This window comes from Heterocephalus glaber, unplaced genomic scaffold, assembly GCF_053883595.1.
Source record: "Heterocephalus glaber isolate CG9 unplaced genomic scaffold, H.glaber_assembly_v1.0 deba00001687, whole genome shotgun sequence".
NCBI classification, from domain to species: domain Eukaryota; kingdom Metazoa; phylum Chordata; class Mammalia; order Rodentia; family Bathyergidae; genus Heterocephalus; species Heterocephalus glaber.
The window spans coordinates 1,739,445-1,761,689 of NW_028258412.1; the positions used below are offsets into that span (position 1 = coordinate 1,739,445).

The 22,245-nt window shown below is 40.3% G+C and overlaps 1 protein-coding gene across 9 annotated transcripts in view; it reads right to left on the reverse strand.

The window, feature by feature from the left end:
- Grk3 (G protein-coupled receptor kinase 3) overlaps window positions 1-22,245 on the reverse strand; it is a 213,644-nt gene that overhangs the window by 156,562 nt on the left and 34,837 nt on the right. The window contains exon 1 of one of the 9 annotated variants that reach the window (XM_087198011.1): window positions 8,893-9,936. The exons of the other annotated variants lie outside the window; for them this stretch is intronic. The gene's annotated coding sequence lies outside the window, so the exon portion shown is untranslated. Of the gene's footprint in view, window positions 1-8,892; window positions 9,937-22,245 lie in introns of those variants that run through there. 9 annotated transcript variants of the gene reach the window in all.

The following is a 22,245-nucleotide window of genomic DNA, read 5'->3' on the forward strand; positions in this document are numbered from 1 at the left end:
TGACCTGAGTGACAGAGACAAGCGATTCTTTATCCTCCAGTGGAGGCTAAGGACAGGTTTAGAATATGACCATGTTCTCAGATTACTGCATAACACTTAGAAAAGGAGTGCAGAAAGAAAAAAAAAAAAATAGGATAGCCAGTGAAGAAGGCTCTGAAATATCTAGGTCAGGATAATGATGGCAGCAGCTAAGGTGGCAGCAGTAAAGAGGGAAAATGATAGGGCAAGAGTGACAAGGGGAGAGGGGTATCAACAAGATGCCAGTGTTTTGGATCCTTGGAGGCATGCAGAACATAACCCAGGAAGGCAGGAAAGTGCATGTGTGTACGCGCACAGGTGTACACTGTGTACTCACTGTGCACTGACTGCAAGTGTATGTTTCATGCATATGTGCACATGTGCATATTCACCTATGTGTATGTGTGTGTGTTGGTTTCTTCATTTGGATTTTTCTTCTGGCCAAGGGACAACAAGAGAGGTGTGGGATTTGTTTTGGTGGAGGCAAGGGCAGTGCGTTACCCGAGAAGGGGTCCTTCCACAGGATTGAACCACGGGTCAGAAATGAGCTACCTTGCTAAGGGTGAAGATGCAGCTGTGACATCAGGCAGGACAGGGAGGCAACAGGCATACACAGGATACAGGAGGGAGAGAGGCACAAGAACATCCTGAGGCTTAGAGCCTTAGGAAGCAAAGCATTTTGTAGGTTTGGAGGAGCATATGTTGATTCTGCCACTGCTCCAGTGTCTCTGTCCCCTTTCAGCTTTCTACACTTCAGCTAGTTTCTTTCTTTTCAAAGTTTTGAATAATTTATGGAAATACACTTTATAGAGCCTATTCCTCTAAATTATAGAAACTAAGTAATCCCCCCAAGCTACGTGCCATCTCTTCTTTCCTTTGTCAGATGGCATTTATGTTCCCCATGTATTGTCTTACCACTTTGGTCAGCCAGCCAAAGCTCCAGCCCAGGACACAACCCAAACTCACCTATCCCTGCATCTCCATGGGTCACGGAAGATCCTCCAAAGTCTTCTCTCTGCTTCCAGCCCCCCACCTAGACTCCAACAATTCTTTCTCCAGAAAGTGGCTAAAATGACTTTAAAACATAATTCGGATCTGCTCGAAACCTACCAGAGCGTCCCCAGACACTTGCAGTAAGCCCTACCCTCCACCTACTCATGCAGGTGGCGCTGCCACCCTGGCTAGGTGACTATTTCCCAACACACTATGCATTCTCCTGCCCCAGCTCATGACAACCCCCTCCCCCTCATTATAGGAGGCTCTTCCTCCTGGTCTTTATGGGGATGATCCTTCTCTCTAGATCACTTAAAGAAATGTACCCTCAACAACTACCTTAATTCCCCCTCAGTCTCTTTCTTGTCACTTGCTCTTGTTTCTGTGGCACTGACAAGAAGATTCTACCTCACTGATGTCACAACGTTCCCAAGTCAGCTGACCCCTTGTCTTCCACATGGTGGTGCAACCTAAATTCTGGCCCCTGCTGTATACCAGTGAACTGTGTAGTTTTGGTAGACTCTCTTACTACTAATGGATCTTGGTCCTCTCATGCATAAAATATGCCCCAGACTTCCTGCGACCGCATGATGCACTCTTGGATCAGGTAAGGACAAATTGCTAAGGGAAAGGGAAGAGGAAAGGAAGAAAGAAAGGAGGGATAGAGAAGATAGAGGGGGAAGAACCATTCTTGTAGATCAATCCTACCACTTGGTCTGCAGCAAGCAGAGAGGAAGTCCTGGCACCAGGGAGCCTGAATCCCACCACTGTCCCTAAGACAACTGATCCAGAGTTGAAGGGAAGACTTCAAAAATGTTATTAGATTAGTAGCTCTCCAAAGCAGTTAGGAGCATGACCCTTGAAGTGCACAGACTCTAGCTCTTCCACAAAGTGTATTCTAGCTCAGCTCATCACTGTCTTTGAGTCACTCCACCTCCCCAGCTCCTCTCCCACGCAAGGGGGCTAACAGTGACCCACAGGAAGTCACTGAAGACGTGAGATTGTGTGAGCATAGCACTGGGCACTTGGGAGGTTCAGCGCAGTGATCATCACATACTGTGCAGATTTGGACTCTTTCAAAGCTGCTCCTTCTTAGCTTGGCTTTGCTTGCACTTTTGTAGAACAGTGAAACCGTCTCTGTCTCTGTGTTGGTCAGTGAAGTTATGGCAAAGGTGCTATATGCCCAAGACCTTACAAAGAGCCTCAGCTTCAAATACTTAATGCATTTCCCCACTAGAGCCAAATATTTTATTTTAAAAATAAAATTACAAGCCGGGTGTGGTGGTGCACACCTTTAACCTCAGCACTCTGGGAGGCTGAGGAAGGACTGCAAGCTAAAGCCCAGCTGCGGCAACTGAGTGATTTAGTAAGATCCTGTCTCAAAATAAAAAGAGTTGGAAATGTAGCTCAGTTCAAATGCCCTGAATTCAACCCTCAGTACCACAAAATAAAATAAGATTACATTTCAGGGCACAAGACAGTAACAAGCACCAGGCTTAATCTTTCACCATACTCAACCAGAAAACTGCACAAAAGAGATATCTTCAGACATGGAAATGACATAGTGATATGATAAAAGAAATAAACTAGGAGGCCCCTGAGTGAACTGGCTCTGGCCTAGAGGTACTTTCTGCTCTGCAAGGCTGGGAGGGGACTCAAGTGGCCCAAGGAAGCTCTGTCAGTGAGGGTACCAGGAGCTCAAGCAAGCCAAGCTTCCCAGAAGCACTGAAAAATAAATAATACAAAGAAGCACAGCCAATAAAGCCAGCAGTGGCAACAACATTCCATACTAAAACATATTCAGTTCTAAGTAATACAGAAAAAGAAGAAAAAGGAACAAATAGAAAATAGGAAGATGTGAGGCTTAAATCCAACTATGCTGATAACCATTTAACAGTAAATGGTCTAAAATTCTAAATTAAAAGGCAGAGATTGCCTGGATTAAAAAAAAATCCTAGTCTCGCCTATATTCTGCCTATAACAAACACACTCTAAATATAAATATACTTTGCAAATAAAATAATGGGGAAGAATGAATATGCCAACACAAACATCAAGAAACCTAAAGTGATTACACTAGACAAAGCAGATCTCAAAGCAATATATTACCAGATAAAGAAAGATGTTTCATAATGGTAAAAGGGTCAATTTTTCAAAAGGACATAACAATCATACTGTGTGCAGCTACCAGAGGGTACAGCAACTCCTCTCCTTGGCATTTTCCAAAGAAAACTGATACAGAGTGTGTTTTCTCAACAAGACTTGGGCATAAGTATCCATCTCAGATTTATTCACAATTTCTACAAACTGGAAACAACCCTGTATCCATGAACAGTGAACTGTGCTAAGTCCATAAAACAGAACACTATCTGGCAAAAAGAGAAATTAAATCCCTAGACAAGCAGCAACATGGATGAATCTCCAGGCTATTATGCTAAGCCAGATACGCCAGACACAAGAGTGCTTATTGTTCAATTCGATCTGTGTGAAGTTCTGGTAAGGGCAAATGCAATCTACTGTGAGTGAAAGCAGATCTTGGCTGCCTGGGCTGGGGGTACACGGGATACTTTTTAAATGATGCCAGTGATCTATATATGGATTATAGTTGCAGGCACATGGTGTATACATTTGTCAAAGCTCAAACTCTTTTTCAAATGGATGCTTTTTTATTATATCCATATTCTAAATCCATAAAATTATTTTAAGAAGAATATAAGTAGAGAGCATATTTAGAAGTAAATAAGGAAAAAACCTGTAAAAATTAGGTTCTTACATTTTTGGTACCTGGTGAGGAAAAAATCAGAAATATTCTGAAATAATAAGCTAAAAAAGCACCAACAAAAGGCCCCAAATCCATGTTCCCACTCAGCTATTCTATACAAGTTTTTCTGAACTCTTCTTTTGTCAGCTTAAATGTAGAAAAGTACAAAAGAAAACTACTTTTCATCTTCTTAAACAGTCATTAAGTGTAAGAAAGGAAGTGGATTCCTAAAGAGCAAACTCTGAAGACCAACAACAATTTTTTTTCAAAAAAATATAATCATGGGTCCGGGGATTTAGCTCAGTGGTTTCGCCGCCTGCTGCGCAAGTGCAAGGACCTGAGTTTGATCCCTGGTACCAAAAAAAAAAAAAAAATGTAATCATTCACTCATATTCAAAGCAGTGAAATTTCTAATTTAAAAAATTCCTTTGGCAAGTAAGAGCATTCTACAAGTAAGAACACTTGCTACTCTGCAAAGTTGCTCTGGTTCTTTTCTTTGCATCCTCAGGTTATAAACAGTCTGTGAGTAAGTACTCTGTCTGCTCTGCTGGGATCTCTCTTCTGACCTACAGTCAAAGAAGCTCCTCTCTCCACTGAAGCGGAAAGCTGTCAGGGTAGGACAAAGCTCTCAATGTTCTGCTGACCCAGAAGTACCATATTAGCAGAATGCAGAGGACACATGACAGCCCTTCAGCAAGTGGCCCCTGTGGCAACTGAGTCACCTTAATGCCAAGAGGATAAACAAAAGCACTGCCCTACACACTTGGCCTCTTGTGGGAGCCTTTTCTTTTCTTTTTTTTCAAGAGTTGGAAAAATTTATTGGGAGAAAGAAAGCTTCTGCCTAAGAGATAGAAAGGGTTCTGGAAAGTGGATTGCCCACCCACCCCATGGTTCAAAGATGTTTTACCCACAAAGCCGTGTCCTGAGGTGGGTACAAAGTGGGATAAAACTATGAGACCCAATGGAAATTTACAACGTGGGCATGAGGTGGCACAAAACCATGACCAACCAATAAGATTACAAGTACAGTCACCCAGGTAATAGTGATTAAATGAGGATCAAATGGGGGAGCAAGTCACAGCAAGTATAAGGATTTTCAGTAAGGGTGGGGGTCAGGGATATTTCCTGGAGAGGCTAGGTTAAGACCTTGGCCCCCCACCCAGGTGATTGATACCTGTTTAGAACATCAATCACTGCTATTCTTCCTACATGGGTGTGCTAATTTCTCTCCTTTTATACTCTGGTTTCTCTTCAGATCATATAAATCTATGGCCTTTTACTAATTTCTCTCCTTTTACAATGTTGGCCTTTAGAGAAGGTGCCTTCACTCTCCTCCATGTTGGCTCCTGTGGGCTGGCCCTGTCTAACTGCCTACAAGATATCTAATTAACTTACCTATATGCAATATTCCCCCCTCTGAAGAAGTACCCCTAACTGCTGTGAGGGGGCAAAGGGCAAAGACCAATCTGGTTACTTCCAGTTGGAGAGGGTCCTAGTTGTGATCAGCAGTCCGAGTTACTCTACAGAGGGTCTATCTAAAGGCCTTCCATAGGTGCCAGGCATTGTCATCTTGGTAGCCATATAGCTTTAAGTCTGGAGGAGACAAAGCCAAAGAAACAGTCAATACATGGGCCAAATTATAAGGTCAGCAGGATTGCTATGAATATAGCCAATAAGGGTTTCCACCAGGGGACTTCAGAATCCAACATAGAAGTCCTATTGTATAGTTTAGCAATTATGAGCTGTTTACAAGGTCGATCTGGTGGATCCCAGTTAAAGAAGTCCAGCACATTTGTCATTGGTTCCATTTGTATGACTCCCTGGAGTTTGGCAGCCTCTAGTCGAGAATAAACAAAACTTTGAAGAAATTAGAGCATGGATAGTCCAAGCATGAGCACACTAGAATGAAAGGGCAGGTTGGGCAGAAAGTTGCACTTAGAAATTGAAATAGTGACTGTAACCTGCTAGCTCTTAGATTCTTTCCTTGATAGAGTTTATGTATAAGTCTGATACTTTGTTATAAATCTCTCTAGTTTTAGCTGTAAGGAGATAAGAGACAATTTGAAGAATAAATCTCGCTTAAGAAATTTAAAACTCTAGCTGAGGTCTTAAAGATTTTATCACAGTTTTTTTCTGATGATCTATAACTGTGGTCAGCTACTGGTGTACCTAGAAACTGCCAGAAGGGGTCAGTGACTGGAGCCCCTTTTTATATCTAGCTTTATTATTATGGCATTATTTTATACCTCTTTTAGTTATTCTTTTCTGCTGGGTGTTTAAGACCAAGTTAAAGTGAAACCTGTGTCAATCAGTATGACCCTCTTGTTATCTTTCAAGGTCAGTTAAGTCTCCTCAGACATTACTTTTTTTTGTTGTTTATTTTTCCGTTAACAGAGACCGAACTCAGGTCCTTGTGCTTGCGAGGCAGGCGGTGGAACCACTGAGCTAAATCCCCACCCCTCCTCAGACATTACTTTGGAACTATGCATAGAGCCTCTCAGCTCCTCTGTCAGTGTCAGCCATCAGGATGGGTCACGGCCTTGCTTGACCATGTTACTTTCAGTGAAATTGCAGGAGACTTTTCCCTCTTGGTGACTCTCCTTTGGCACACGGTACATTTGTCCTTTGGTGCCCAGCAACCTCCCTGCTCAGGAGGTCAAGTGACTTTCCAAAGACATAGGATTCTGTAGGAAAGGTTCCTTTGTGTCCTGGATCTTTGTTGACCTTGAGGGACCAGGGCCAAAATACTGGTTGTCCTCATAGCCCAGTTACCTTTCTAGTTTTGGTCTCCAAACTTTAGTTGTTGAACAACCAGAAGAGAAGATCAGTGACATAAGTATTTTAGTAGGAACAGTGAGCTTAACTATTATAATAGTTAAGACATCAAGCACTTTTGAAGTATAAAGCACAGTTAGAGGGCTGTTATGTTTTACCAACCATGGTTGTTTTAGTAGTTGAATCCATGTAGAATATTTTGTTTCGTTTTGTTTTGTTTTTGGTACCAGGGATCAAACTCGGGTCTTTGTGCTTGTGAGGCAGGCAGCAGAACCACTGAGCTAAATCCCTGGCCCTCCCTGTAGAATGTTAACAGACAACAGTTATGTGTTATAGAGAAACTTAAAATCAATAGCCACACATAGTATTTTAGCATGACAATCATGATGACATTGTCTTTGTAACACTTACATGTCCATCTTAGTATGGAATAGTCTTTCAGTCAAACACCTTCCTCTGATCACAAGACATTAAATGACATGAAGAAAACTCTTATTTGTTATCTTTTAGTAGGATGCCATCTAAAGAGAACACACGTATTGGCCTATAAATGTATCTTAGGAGTTCATGATGTCTAGCCTCTAATTTTAGTGTGTGACATTGTTTCAACTGTTTGGTGACTGAGCATTCCTAAGTGTGGTGACACATATAACATACATCACATAAGTTTTTAAGATAACTATTATCTGACTGTTTTTCTCATGCTGGCTTGACATGTACCTCTTATCACAAGTAGCTGGAATGTAAGAGAAAGGCAGATACCTGAGTCAAAAAAGATCATTACCATAAACAATATCTTAGAAGACCTGTACACCCAGAAGGCATCAATGATGTTTAGTGCACCATGAAATAACAATGAATATCAGTTACATGAAATCCCTTGTCATTTAATTTTGTTTTGTACCAAGAATATTTTAAATAAAACCTTGGTTTTTCACAGAAAACTTAGCCCATGACCAATGTATACCTATCACAATGATATGTTTGGCGATGTATATCCCACAAGGCTATGGAAATTATTGGGGTCCCCTTCATGAACAAAGGCTGGAATAATTTTTTTCCAGGCAGCCACTCCTTTATTTACCAAGGGGAGTCCTGTCATGTAGTTTTCCTAAGCCCAAGAGTCTTTAATTATCTTAACAAATTTTTATATGACCTGTGAGAGCCAGATCATAACAACTAACACATTATTTTGACCAATGAAAGATTCCCCATTTATACATAGACAACAATATGTACTGTATTTGTGAAATCAGTTGACATTATTTGGATTATCTGGCAACCTGGAAGAACCATGTCTTTAATTACATTTATCTATAAGCCAACTTGAGTTACAGGCAAACATCTTAAAAAATCCAAAATGCCAAAAGAAAAAAGCTCAAACATAACAGCTGTACATGTTGTAACAACTAGAACAGACAGACACACACAGACATAAGACAACTTGTTTGTAAACCAGAGGGCACTCAGATGTATTTGGCCAAGTTGAATTATAATAACTTTTATAATTTTTAGTTTTATAAGTATAAATAAGACTAGTCAGAACATTGTAGATCAATTAACAGAGATCTCCTGTAATAAGAATCAAAAGGAATAAAAATCTTCTATACCTGTGGAAGCAAAGACCACTTTAAGACGGGCCCTAAGCTGACGGTTTATCTGACTTGAATACCCAGCTATACAGGATTTTCATTGTTGCTTTGATAACCATAGTTGTTCAATAGCCACATGTAATTGTTCCCTCTAAAGGGACAGACTATTAAAGGTAATTTTAACTATCTCCAGTGGGGGTCTGCTCCGGCCAGGTTTGCACGTAGAAGAGACTAGGTGACACTCTTTGGAGCTAAGTATGAATTTCAAACAGTGAGGGAAGAAGGCCTGCCAAGGCTCCAACCTGCTGTGCTACAGATGTCTACCTATGACAGTTTTTCCCATTTTTTTTTTGGTACCGGGGATCGAGCTCAGGTCCTTGTGCTTGTGCAGCAGGCGGCGAAACCACTGAGCTAAATCTCCGGCCCAGTTTTTCCCATTTTGAAAAGGAACAAAGGGAAAGAAGGTTGTCTGTCTCTCTTGTTCTGTGACCAATCTAAGGTGCCCCTTAGACTATCTCATCCAGTGCCAGTGGTGGCTGACTAGAGGTGCAAGGAAGTGGCCAGAGCCAGGTTAGCTGTTCTTACCATTCTCTACTTTTGCCTGAGGGCTGAAAGACAGATAAATCTGAACTAAAACTTTTACATTTATCTATTGAGCATTTCAGGATTAAACCTAGACCAGTTTTCTATATGGCCCAGTGATAAATGAAGGTCAGCTTTACTCTCAAAGGATTCCAGGGAGGGGAAACTCACCATTCTGGAAGCTTTGTCTTGAAATCCAGCAGCCACAGCAAAGGGAAGTACCTTGAATCAAACTGTATTATTTCTCAGGAGCAGGGCAGTGGAGAAGGGACAGAAGAGTGCCTATAAGTATGGCACAAGAACTAAATCTTAACCATCTCAGGTGTAGAAGGACAGTTAAGATCAGGAGTTATGCCAGAGTGGATCTGTGATCCTTAGCAAAACATGTGGGAGCCTTTTCTTTACCTTCCAATCTTCACTGAAGTGGAGACACCACGTTCACTTTCCCTATCATACCCGCACTACACTACAGATTTTGGTACCACAATATCATTCCTTACCAACCCTATGGGCTCTCTTTTTAAATTCTGGAATTCAATTACTTTTTATCATCTCAATGCTACCGTCCAGGTCCAAAAGCCAGCATTAACTGTCTGGGCTTCTGGCTTCCTTGGGGGGATTCCTCAATGCAGGTCCTTCTTCCCCACAGAAACTGAATCTGACTGAGGCACTCCCAACAGTTCAAACTGTTCAAACTGTTCCAAACAGTTCTAACTGTTCTAGTCCTATCTCATTCCCAGAGAGAATCACGGTGCTCAGGACAGCCTCCAGGGCTTCCTCCAAGCTGCACCTGCCACTTCCTCTCTCCAGGGTCCCACATGGTGGCCTCCCTTTCCACCATTCAGCTCTAGCCTCAGGGTCTTTGCCCTGCTCATAGCTGCACTTTGGGAGCCAGTATCCCCCACCTAAATACACAGCATTCAGCTCCCTTTCTCCTCCAGGTCTCTGCATAGCTGCCCTTTCCAAGTGGTACTCCCTTACAACAGCTCACTGGAAAATATCACACACACCCGCCCTCCTGTCTCTCTTGGAGGTCCTCCTGCCCTCCTGCCCTCCAAATATGTAACTTCTGGGACAGAGCGTGTCCCACCCCCATCCCAGAATGTTAACTCCACAAGGGCATGGTTTTCAGCCTTCGCTCACTATGGCATTCCCTGTACTACCAAGTACAGGGGCATACTCTGTGTTTAATCCTCAGTATGGCAAAAAACAAAAACAAAAAATCAACCATGCAAACAAACAAACCATAGGAATGTGTGGTGCCCAGTTGCATTTTTTAATGAATGATTAAATTTATAGAAATAAGTTTCAGGGCTGGGGATTTAGCTCAGTGGTTTTGCTGCCTGCTGCGCAAGTGCAAGGACCCAAGTTGGATCCCTGGTACCAAAAAAAAAAAAAAAAGAAATAAGTTTCAAACCAAATTTAATAATCACTTTCCAGTATACTTCTACATTCCTTAGTTTTGATTTTGACTAGAAGTAGAAATACCAAAATAAATCAGTAATAAGGTATAAAGCCCTCAGAAAAGATTATTTCCAAAGCAGCTGAAACCCGGGAATATTTCACAACAGAGCGCCACCAGTCTGAATTTCCTAACCCTCAGGGTGCCCCTGGAAAGGTCTAATCACCCCTCAATGTCAATGTGAACAGCAGAGGTGATGGCCCACAGCTGCTTGGCATTCCCTGGCAATATAGATTAAAACTCCACATTTGGTAACATTGTTAGGGCACATACATTTTTTTCCTAAAATATGTGGAAGGGAGAGAACTACAAAGTCCAGTGTGACACCAGATACTGGCTGCTCTGCGAGGTTATCTCTTAGCTAACAGTTTCTCAACATTTGCCTTGGGATCTAAAATAATGACCAGTAACCCCTTCCACATATTACAGTAACTTCTTGCAATGCCCCAGGTCTGCTTGTTTCACACATATGTACTTGGCCACTCATGTTCCTCAGGGTGAACTGCTTGCTGGGCACGGGATCCTGCTATGGCCTGATGCTAAGTCCTTATTGCGTGCCTTTTTGTTTAATGAGGCATTCTGAGCAAAGCACTCAAAACATATTTGATAGTGAATGTCTCATTCGGCAAAGCAAATAAAGTAGACCAGCTACAGAGAGATCTTTGTGCATTGCCCCAGACTCTGGATTTCAGTACCATTATATACTGAATAGGAGTTGTATAGTTGATATGTTACTGGAAAGAAAGAGGGAAGAAAGAATGGAGGGAGAAAGAAAGGTCGCATGTATCTTAATGTCTACATTTAATTCTTGCCATTCATAGGCATAAGAAGCATATGACATGTTTTGTTTTTGTTTTTATCGCAGTACTGGAAATTGAACCCAGGACCTCACACATCCAAATGCTCTACCACTGAGCTACATCCCCAGCTTGTCCCTTTGCTTTTGTTTTGTGCTACTGAGGATGGAACCTAAGCCTATGCACTGAGCTATATTCCCGGCCTTTTTTTATTTTATATTTTGAGGCAGTATCTCAATAGTTGCCCGGGGGGGGGTTGACCATGTGATCCTCCTGCCTCAGCCTCCCAAGTAGCTGGGATTACAGGCATGTGCCAACACACCAGGCTAGCACATGACCTCTAATCCAGAATGACTTTCAATCTAGACTTGGCTTCCTGGGAGTTATATAAATCTGGCCACATTATCTTCCTAGTATATGAAATTACTGGTATGTTTAGTAGATAGTCAGTCATCAGTGTCTTATCCTAACAGTGATTCCTATCAATCATGAGAGTACAATAGCTCCAGGGAAATTAAATGCAATTTTGGAAAGGTAGCACATAGATTTGCCAGCCTGCAGAGCAAAGGTCCAGTGATGATCTACCAGTGTTTCTACATTTCCAGTTGTGAGTAGACAGATATGTGCTATATCAGTAAAATGTACCTTTTCTGATTTTTTTTTTAGTAGTAATAATTATGGCTGCTTCCAGAACTTCAGTGATGACTTTTGAAAAAAGCCAAGTTTTCTCACAGAACTGGTGCAGCCTTTACATCCTCTGTTTATCCTTTGCACCCCAATCTTGCAGATGTCCTACATTTTCAGAGGTGCAGAGGCTGCAGTGCAGGGCAATCTCCCCCCTCCACCCCCCAGATGCTAACACTGGGAACTGACTCCTGGGCTTGGTCAACTCAGCAAGGAGAATGAAGTCAGTTGGAAAGATTGCCTTGCCAGGAGGTTTTGAAGCAATAGCTTTTCACTCTCCCCTAGTGCCTTTCCTCCCTGGGCAGTTTCCTTTTTTTTAATTAGGAAACCCAAGTGGCAACTGTGCACAATTGGTGACCCTAATTTACCTTGGTTTCCCCTAAGGCTTGCTGTCTGTTGCTGCCTGCCTTTTCAATTGAAAATCCAATTAGCTATGCTCAGTCAAGTGTTTATCTCTGCTGTTTGAAAACACAAATGGATCTTTAACTCTTTCCTGCACTAAAAGTCTCCACAAAGGCATGGACAATGGATATAGAATTGAATGGGGCCCCAGATTTTCCTTCCTTTGGAGGAGGTGGCTGCTCTGAGCTGGAGAAAGTTTTATAGATAAGATGGGGTGGGAACCTGAGACGTTTGTCAAGGGAAGACCAGTTACTGTGACAGAAACAAATGCTCTCAAACAAAAGCGCAGACAAATGAGAAAACAAAGAAGAAACCCAGTTCCCAGGTAAGGATTTTGTTCACTGCCACCATATTCAATGATGCCACCATATTCAATGATGGCAAGTGTTCAATTTGCCATCATTGAACCCCAGCCCAAGTCTGAAGCCACCCAGTTATAAATGTTTTCAGATTCTAACCATCTATTTGGTTTTAAAGCACAAAACACAGCAAGCAATAATTTTATAAATTATAAAATGGATTGCCAGCTTGTCCATTGAAAACAATTTAAAAAATTCTAAAATGTTTTAACTTGTGTCACTTGTGTTTCTGTTGTTGCCGTTGTTTTAGTATATCTGTGGTTTGGTACCACGTTTTAAGAAATGTGCAAGACAAAAAATTCTGTTCTACCAATATATTCTTTTTATCATGAAACATATACTTTTGTTTTCAAAGGTCACAGTCAGGTAAATAGTCTTTAAAATCATGCTAAATGTAACTGACATCAACATAAAAATTATTTAAGAAATTAAGTGAAAGGTAAAAATTGAAAAGAAATAAAAGGTCCCAGATTGGAAAGAAAGACATAAAACTTGATTTTACTCAAACAGGTTGTAGAGAATCCTAAAGAATCCCCCCACACACCCACACAAACTTTCTAGAACTAATAAACTAGTTCAGGAAGATCACAGGATACAAGATCACTACACAAACATGCCTTCTATTTCCATGTATCAGCAATGAACAAAAATGAAACAAAAACCCACTTCTATTCATAATATCATCAAAAAGATTAAAAATTCAGAAATAAATGTAATAAAAAGTACAAGATTGAAAACTACAAAGCAGGGCAGAGAGAAATTGAAAAGTAGAGATACTACATTTTTATGAACAGGAAGACAATATTGTTAACTCTCCCCAAATTGATACACAGAGTCAAGGCAATCTCTATCAAAATCTCAGCAGGATTTATTTTATAGAAATTGAAAAACTGATGCAAAAAAATTCATAGAGAAGTACCAAGAACCCAAAATAGTCAAAAACAACTTTTTTGGGGGGGGTCATAGTATCAAAATGGGAATTTTTATTTCCCAATTTTAAAACTTACCCTCTAACGCTATGGTAATTGAGATAGTATGATATTGGCATAAGGACAAATATATAGATAAATGGAACAAAATCCAGGGTAAATCCTGATATTTATGATCAGTTAATTTTCAACAAAAATGTCAAAGACAATCCAATAGTGAAAAGAAAGTTTTTTCAACAAATAGTTTTCCGGAGAGGCAGACATCTACATTCAAAAAAGAACTATTTTAGTTACACATGGGTGGCATGCACCTGTAATTCCAGCCAGCATTCTGAGAAGCTGAGGCAGGATGATCGAAAGTTTAATCCCATCCAGGGCAACGCAGGGACTCAGGGAAGCCATGTCTCAAAATAAAAAAATTTAAAGGGCTGATTTGTAGCTCAGTGTGAAGGCCCTGATTATTCTTCAGTCAAGGTGGGGAGGGGGCTATTTTAGACCTTTACCTCACACTGTCAATAAAAATTTACTCAAAATCAACCAAAGACATAAGGTAAGAGCTACAACTAACTTCTGTAAGAAAATCTTTCAGTTAGGCAAAATCTCTCAGATCTGATACCAAAGTACAATTCATGAAAGAAAAAAACATATAAATTGAACTAATATTAAAACCTTTTGTGTTTCAGAAGTTGCCATTAAGAAAATGAAAAAGGCCACCAAGTAAAAGAGAATCTGTGTATATCATATAAATGGTAAATAAAGTATCAAAGTTTTACATGGGCAAAAGACTGAAACTGACATTTCATCAAAGAAGATACACAAATGGCTAATTAACACAAACATGTTCAGTATCATTAACTGAGGGAAATACAGATCAAAATCAGAGTGAGATACCTCTTCATACCCATTAGAGTGGCTATGATCAAAATGACCAGCAACAGCAAGTGATGGTGAGGAGGCCGAGACCAATCCCAGTCTCCATCATTTGATGAGAATGTAAAATAATACAGCCACTGTAGAAAGAAATTTGGTAATTTCTTAAGAAGTTTGGGCCGGGGATTTAGCTCAGTGGTTCTGCCGCCTGCCTCGCAAGCAGAAGGACCCAAGTTCGATTCCTGGTACCAAACAAAACAAAACAAAGAAGTTAATCATGAAGAGAGGGTAAGGGAATGGGAAAAAAATAAGAATCAAGATATATCATGTACAGGTACAAATTCCCTATGATGAATGTGATCACTGTGTATACCTAAAATGTACCAAAATAAACTTAATTAAAAAAAGAAGTTAATCATGAATGTGTCATACAACCTAGTAATTCTACTCCTAGATATATATCCAAGAGAAATGAAAATGGTTCATCCACAAAAAACTTACATGTAAATATTCATAGCAGCTTTGTTCGTAATAGACCCAAAGTGGAAATAATCCATTTGTCAATCAACTAGTGATTGGATAAACAAAATGTGGTATGTCCATGTAATGAAATACTATTCTGAGAGAAAAGGGAAATTAAGTACTAACATGCACAACAACACAGATGAGAACTAAAAACCTAAGGCTAAAGCTGAGCACAGTGATGGACTCCTAATCCCAGAACTTGGGCAGCTGAGACAGGAGGATTGTCAGTTCAAGAGCAGCCTGGGCTACATAGTGAGTACAAGGCCAGTTTTAGCTATATAGCAAGATTTCGTCTCCAAAACAAAGAAACAAAATAAATAAACAAAGAAAAAGCCTTATGCTAATTTAAAGAAGCCAGAGGCAGAAGACTATAAAGTACACATTATATGATTCTATTTTTAAGACATGTCTAGAAATGGTAACCTGAGGGCAGATTCATGGTTGCTTGGTCAGGGTGTGAACTGTGAGAAGCCTTTGAGGTGTGGAAACATTTTTAAATTGGATTGTGGTGATGGTTGCACAACTCTAGAAAAAAAAATCATCACACTACATACTTGTAATAGATGAATTTTAAGCACATAAACTATATCTCAATAAAGCTGTCTTTTTAAAAAAGTAAAAAATCACAATTTTTCTCCACCAAAAATCTTGAATCAGATACTAAATTATTTCACACAAATCCAACAGATTAATATTGAAACTATGGATTAAGCTCAGAAGTCAAGTGTTGTAGGATGAAATGCCTTCCATGGCAACATGTGATGTAATATTTCATTAATCATGATGTTATTTATACAAGAGAATAAATTTGCATACTTCCTGTATTAAGTATGTACTTTGGAATCTCCTTATAACTTGAAACATCCGCCTTTAATAGGAGTGAATATGCAGACAGAGATGCTGAAGTAGATTGTCCACGGACAGATGAACTTATCAAATGCCATGAGCCTCCCTTACACATGATGAAATTACAACTTAAACATATTTTACAGAAGAAAAAATAGTAACAAAATAATCTTAGCTGTAACTGACAAGTTGATTTCACTGTCTATTCCACAGTCAATATCCCTTTAAAACCATCTCTTTTCTTTCAAGGAGCCAAAACAAGAATTCCAAGTCAGTATTAATATGTGCAAATTTTTTGACAGCAAATTAGTCATTAAGATACACAATTTCTATATAAAGTAGAGGAGGAAGACAGAAGTAGCCATCACTTACAAAGAGCTTTCTTTATTTTGAACACTCACAATTAACACAGCATTTATCCTGCTTGTAGTTTCCTATTGCTGTGTATGAAACAGATCATCATAAACTTAAGAGACTTTAAAACAGCAACCCTTTATGATCTCCCAATTGGTAGGTCAGATATCCAAGTGAGCTCAGCTGGGCTCTTGCTTAGACCCTCACAAAGCCACTTTCAAGGTGTGGGCCAGTCTGGATTTTCATCTAGAGCAGTGATAGCAAACCTATGGTACGTGTGCTGCAGTAGGCTGTTTTTTTTTTTTAATCACAGAAAGCTCTGAAAGGTTTGCAATCACTGATCTAGAGACTCTGGGGAGGAATTTGCCCCCAAAGCCATTCAAGTTGTTGATAGAATTCTGTCCCTTATGGTTGCAGGACTGAGGTCTCTGTTCTCTTGCTGTTTATTGGTCAGGGATCACTCTCAGCTTCTACTGAACACCCACATTCCCTTTCCTATGCAGTTCCCTCCATCTACAAAGCCAGCAGCAGTGTCTGGAATCTGTCTGCCGCTTCCAATCTCTCTGACTTCCTCTTCTGCTGCCATCTCAAGGACTAAAGATTCTCTGTGAGCAGACAAAGCCAACCCAACAACACTCTTACTTACAGTGCATGTTCTCCATCAGGCTATTCACAGGGTTACATGAGCATGCAAGGCCATGGGGTCCACTTAGAATCCTTCCCCCTACACCTGCCTTCCTTATAGCAAAACAATATTTAAAGCCAACTCAATACCTCTCATCAGTGAGTAAAACTGAGAAGTGCAGAGGGAATAGCATAATGTAAGAAACTCACTAAGAAAACAATTGCTTTAGTCAAAGATCCTTATTGAAAGGGATACAAAGAGCAGATGACTCAGAATGAGGAAGTTAAGCTCAAGTTTAAAAAGTGACAACTTCTGTTTCCCTGAGTTTCACATGCCCCAGTGGTGAAGTGTCCAGCACCGCTAAGACACTTTCTTGTCAAAAACACTCAAGCTAAAGCTAACTGAGCTGTTGGAGTCAATTGTCAGTCTATGGGACATACTAGAAACAGAAGTACAATTCTAATGCTACCATGAGAAAAGACAAAAATCCAAAAGACGGAACCTGCTATGACAAAATAACTCAACATATCTGTGTGTTGGGGCTCTTTTGCATTCAAAAAGACATGACTATCAATTATAATATGAGAATAGCATTTAGATTCTGATTCCAAACCAAGAGCAAAAGGATATTTTAGAGATAATCTGAAATTCTGGATATAAACTCAATATTAGAGTATACTGAAATCATCATGAATATCATTGATATAACTGGTTGGACAAAAGTATAAAGCAGTGATGGCAAATCTTTTAAAGACTGAATGTCAAACTGCAACTCAAAACTTATTTATTGCAAAGTGCCAATGCTGCAATTAAACCTCAATACTGAGGTTTTGATTTAGAAAAAACAACTCTATATTATCATCTTTTGTCTTAAAAGAAAAACACAGTAACATGGGTGCCATAGGTTTGCCACCACTGGTATAGAGGTTATGTAAGAAAGTGTTCATACTTTTTAGGGCTGGAGATAGGGCCGAAATGCTGTAAGTGGTTTGCTGATAGTTTAAAAATATTTCAACAACCAAAAAGAATAGAAAAAAAACCCAAGTATAACAAAATGTTGAAAAAATGTTGAAAAAATGTTGAATCTAGGTGATATATGGTACAGTATATGGGTATGTATAGATGGGTTCATATTTTGATCTACTTTTGTGCATGATGGAAAAGTTTTTAAATAAACAATTTCACTGGACAGTGCATTCACTGAGCATTTGCCAATAACGACTAAGTATCTAGCACTTCACATGCATTACCTGCTGAGTCTTCACCACTGTCCACAGAGCAGCTCCATCATTATCCCCACTTTTATAGAAAAGGAAACTAATGAATCAACAACTCCCTGGGGGAGGAGCCAACAGGTCTGCAAATCACTGGTTATCTCAGCAAAGACTCAGAGGCCTAGAAATTGAGACTTCATTCCTTCCTCTGTTTTAAAAATATTTTATTTTATTTTATTTTATCCATTCATTCATTTTGAGACAAGGTTTTACTAAGTAGTTAAATTCCTTAGGCTGGCCTCAAACTCGCCATTCTCCCACCTCCGCCTCCCAGAGCCCCAGGATTATAGGGATGCACCATGCCTCTGTCAGAACACATTTGTACAAATCAGCCACAGCATGCATGGAGTACAGTTCCCAGATGCTTTGATAATCCTGTGCATGGGAGATCTTGATGGGTTACAAGAGAGAAGGAGCTGAGAGAAAAGGGAGGAGGGGAAAAAGAGAAGCACAGAGGAGTGACAGGAGAGAGGGAGGGGGCAAGGCTGAATGGAAAAGTGGAAAGTCAGTCCTGAAAGCATCAGACAGAAGAACCGAGAAGAACAGAGAGAAGGAGGGTGCAGGACAAGGAGAACAGAAAGACCTCCAAGGTCAGACAAATGCACCTACCACAGCCTGCCTTTCACTTTCCCCCCGCATGCCTAATCCTAGGCACAAAGGGAGGAATAGAAGAAGTGGCTGAGTAGACCGGCAGGAGACACAATAAACAGCTCCCTCAGACAGGACATCTGTGTTCAGTCTGTTTGACCTCAGTCATCACTATCCTTCCTTGTGACCATGATCTTCTGAGTATAAACTCAGCCTCTCCTGGCCAGCTCTGAGCTCACAAATTGGACAGAAGGGGAGAAGAATTATGTATTTAAAGCATTTAAAATTATTTAACAGCTTAATAGAGATAAAATGCACAGCTTATCAGTGTCAGTGAGGCTACTCTTGGGACATATCTGCAACTTAGCAAAGAGAGAGTCCACATTAATGCCATTAGGTAGTCATATCAAAAGTTCTGGGGACACAGTTTGGTCACATTTTAATGCAAACAACAAAAAAGACATCTAGGGGTCTGGATATGCGTTGGGGGTATGGAAGACAGGAAAAGGGCTACAGAAGGGAGAGGGGATTAGAAACAGAGGAAGAGAGAATTCTCAGTGCACCGCAAAAGCCAGAACAAGTGCAGGGGAAGCAGGTTTATCACTGTCTGCCAGTTACCCCTTCACAGGGAATCTTTGCTCAGTCATGACAAAATCTCTTTCCTTTCTGAGCAGAATTTATCCAAAACAACCCTGAAGTAGAAACAACCGAATACCCATGAACTGACAATGGATAAGGAAAATACAGTATGTTCATAATGGAATATTACTCTACTGTAGAAAGGAATATAGTTTTACCCCATGCTACCACACAGACAGACTTTGAGAGCACCATGCTGACAGACACCAAATGTGAAAGCTACTTGGTGTATGAAGCCATCTCTGTGTGTGTCCAACATAGGCAAACCTTTAAGGGAAGAAAGCAGATGACTGGTTGCCACAGAGGCAGGAGGCAGGGACAAGCAGGAACAGGTAATGGGTACAGAGTTTCTGTTGAAAGTCATGAAAATATTCTAAAATTAGACTGTGGAGAGAGCTGCACAATTGTGAGACTACACTGGAAACCAGAGAACTGTATACTTTCAGTGGGTAGATTTTATTTGATGTGAAATATATTTCAATAAAGCTATAAAAATAAATTTGAAAATTTCAACTAACAAATATATACATTTCCCCTTCCCTATCAAAGAGAGTTTCTCTCTCTCATTATTTTGTAGTTTTTAGTACAAAATTAGAAGCAAAGGAGAAATGCGAGTTAGGTAAAACACCATGTAAATAACAAGCAGTGGCAACAGCTAGTGAGAGGAAAGCCTTTGATTTATTTGTTCCCAATAGCATCCTGAGGATATGGATGAAGTATTCTATGTGGCAAGGGGCCACTAGCTTTCCCAGAACACATATGGGTCATACCTCATCTGCTTCTTTGCCTCACTTAGCCTCCTTTTTATCACTGTATTTCATGCTTATCACAGAAGCTTCATCTCAGCCAGATGCGGTGGCACATACCTGTAAGCCCAGCACTCTGGGAGGCTGAGGCAGAAAGATTGCCAACTTCAAGCCTGGCCTAGGAAATTCAGACATTCAGACACACACACACACACACACACACACACACACACACACACACACACACACAGTCTCATGTGTGCTCAAACATGTATCATAAATTCTACTCATCAATTAAGAGAAATTCTTTCTAAAATAAAGGCAAATCTGTCTCAAAATAAAAAATTAAAAAGGGCTAAGGATATAGCTGAGTGCAAAGGCCCTGCTTCAACCTCCAATACCACCAAAAACAAAAAGGAGGAAGAAGGGGAGAAAAGGGAGAAGAAACAGCAGCTACATCTATGGAAGACCACTTTTGTGGACTAATTCCTACAAACTAGACCTATTTAAAAAAGTGATTTACAGAAATCCAAAGACTTTCCACACTGGTTTCTGGTGGATATGAATTTTTAAAAAATCTATCATAATCCCTTCTTTAAAATTCTAAGAATCAGAGCAAGTCATGTCTCTTTCCTAGGCCTACTTTTCCTCAGCTGTAAGTGAAAGGGCAGCCCAGAAAAATCTCAAAGAATATTGTCTTAAAAAGATCTACCTATTAGTCATGGAAACAGAATGACAGCTGTCCCTCACTATCCCAGGAGCAGTGGTTTCAGGTCCCCCTGTGGGTACCAAAACCCACAGATGCTCAAATTCCTTATATAAAATATAAATTCCTTATATAAAAAATTCCTTAAATAAAATGGTGTAGTATTTGCATAGATATACATCCTCCCAAATACTCTAAATCATCTCCAGATGACTTGCCATGCCTCATACTATGTAAATGCCATCAGAATCTTTGTTGGACTGTAAAGTTTAGGGAATAATGACAAGAACATCTGTACATGTTTAGTACAGATCAGCTCTTTAATACACACACACGCATATGTACACTCACTTTTTAAAAAATCCATGGTTGATAGAATCCAGGGATATGGAATCCAAGTAGAGTTCCAAGGAACTTTAATTTCTTAGGATTTAAATAATTTCCTCCAGAAATAATATAATGTAAAAACTAAGATTGACCCACAGCTCCCCAACAAACCACCTAAGTGATTGCTGAAGGTAAGCAAAGTGCAAAGAAAGGAACATCCAATTTTCCAACATTAAATTTGTGCAAAAATCCTACAATTATCAGTTTATCTCACTATTCCAAATAGATTAACAAATAAAGTAGTTTAGGAAATCTCTGAACAGTAGGAACTATCTTTGGGGAGTGAAAAAGAAAAAAGAAAGCATGTAAACTATAGGTCTTACCTAACCCTGTTGAGAGTCACCTGTAAACAAACTGACAGGTTTTAGAAGTCAGATGAAAATGTAACACCCCATTTTTTCATAGGCTTTAAAACTCCACACCAAAGTAATTCCTAGGCAATCCTAATTTTTCAAGAACTTACTTCAAGGGAACTACAAAGCCCCCTAAACCAAGGCACATTTGCAAGGGCCAAGACCCACACTGGCCAGTGAGAGATGGTCCCTCACCTACGTCTGCACACTGGGCAGTACCTGTGACCTGCAGAACCAAGACTGAAGGGAGCCACAGGAACAGGAGCCAAGAATGTGGTCCTAATCATGAGGAATAGCAGACAAAACCACATGCCATGAAAACTGATGACATCAAGAGATCCATCACCTGCTTTGAAGGAGAAGCCAACCTTCGGAGAAGTGTGATGCTCATAGAGGCCCATGCCAACCCTTTGACCACCAGGGCAGGAGAGAAGCTGGGGGCCTTGGGAGAGAACACAGGTCCTGAAGTAGGGTGGCTGGTAAAGAGCCCAAACAGAGCATCTTGTCTGGTTGCCAGTACCACATCCTTGGTAGCTGCTGGACAGGAACCCTACCATTAAGCAGCTGTGCTTGTGGAGAAGCAGAAGCAGCCCCTCTACAGAACTCCTGACAGCCCTTCAAGAGTTGTTTTTTTGGTTTCAGATAAGGTCTTCCAGAGAAAACCACAAGGAACAGGTTTAAACTGCCAAAATTGCCCAGTGACTCTTCTAAGTGAGTAAACTTTGCTCATTATAATCTCACTGTGCCAGGCATGGTGGCACACACCCATGATATCAACACTCTGACGGGCTGAAACAGAGAGATCCAAGTTCAAGCACAGCCTGAGCAATTGAGTAACTTTCTCAAAAATAAAAATTAAAAAAGGATTAGGATATAGCAAAGTGCAAAGGTCCTCCTGAGTTCAATTCCCAGTACAGCAAAAAAGAGAACAGTCTCATTATAATGCTAAATTCTGGGAGCATATTCTTGTCCCCCATC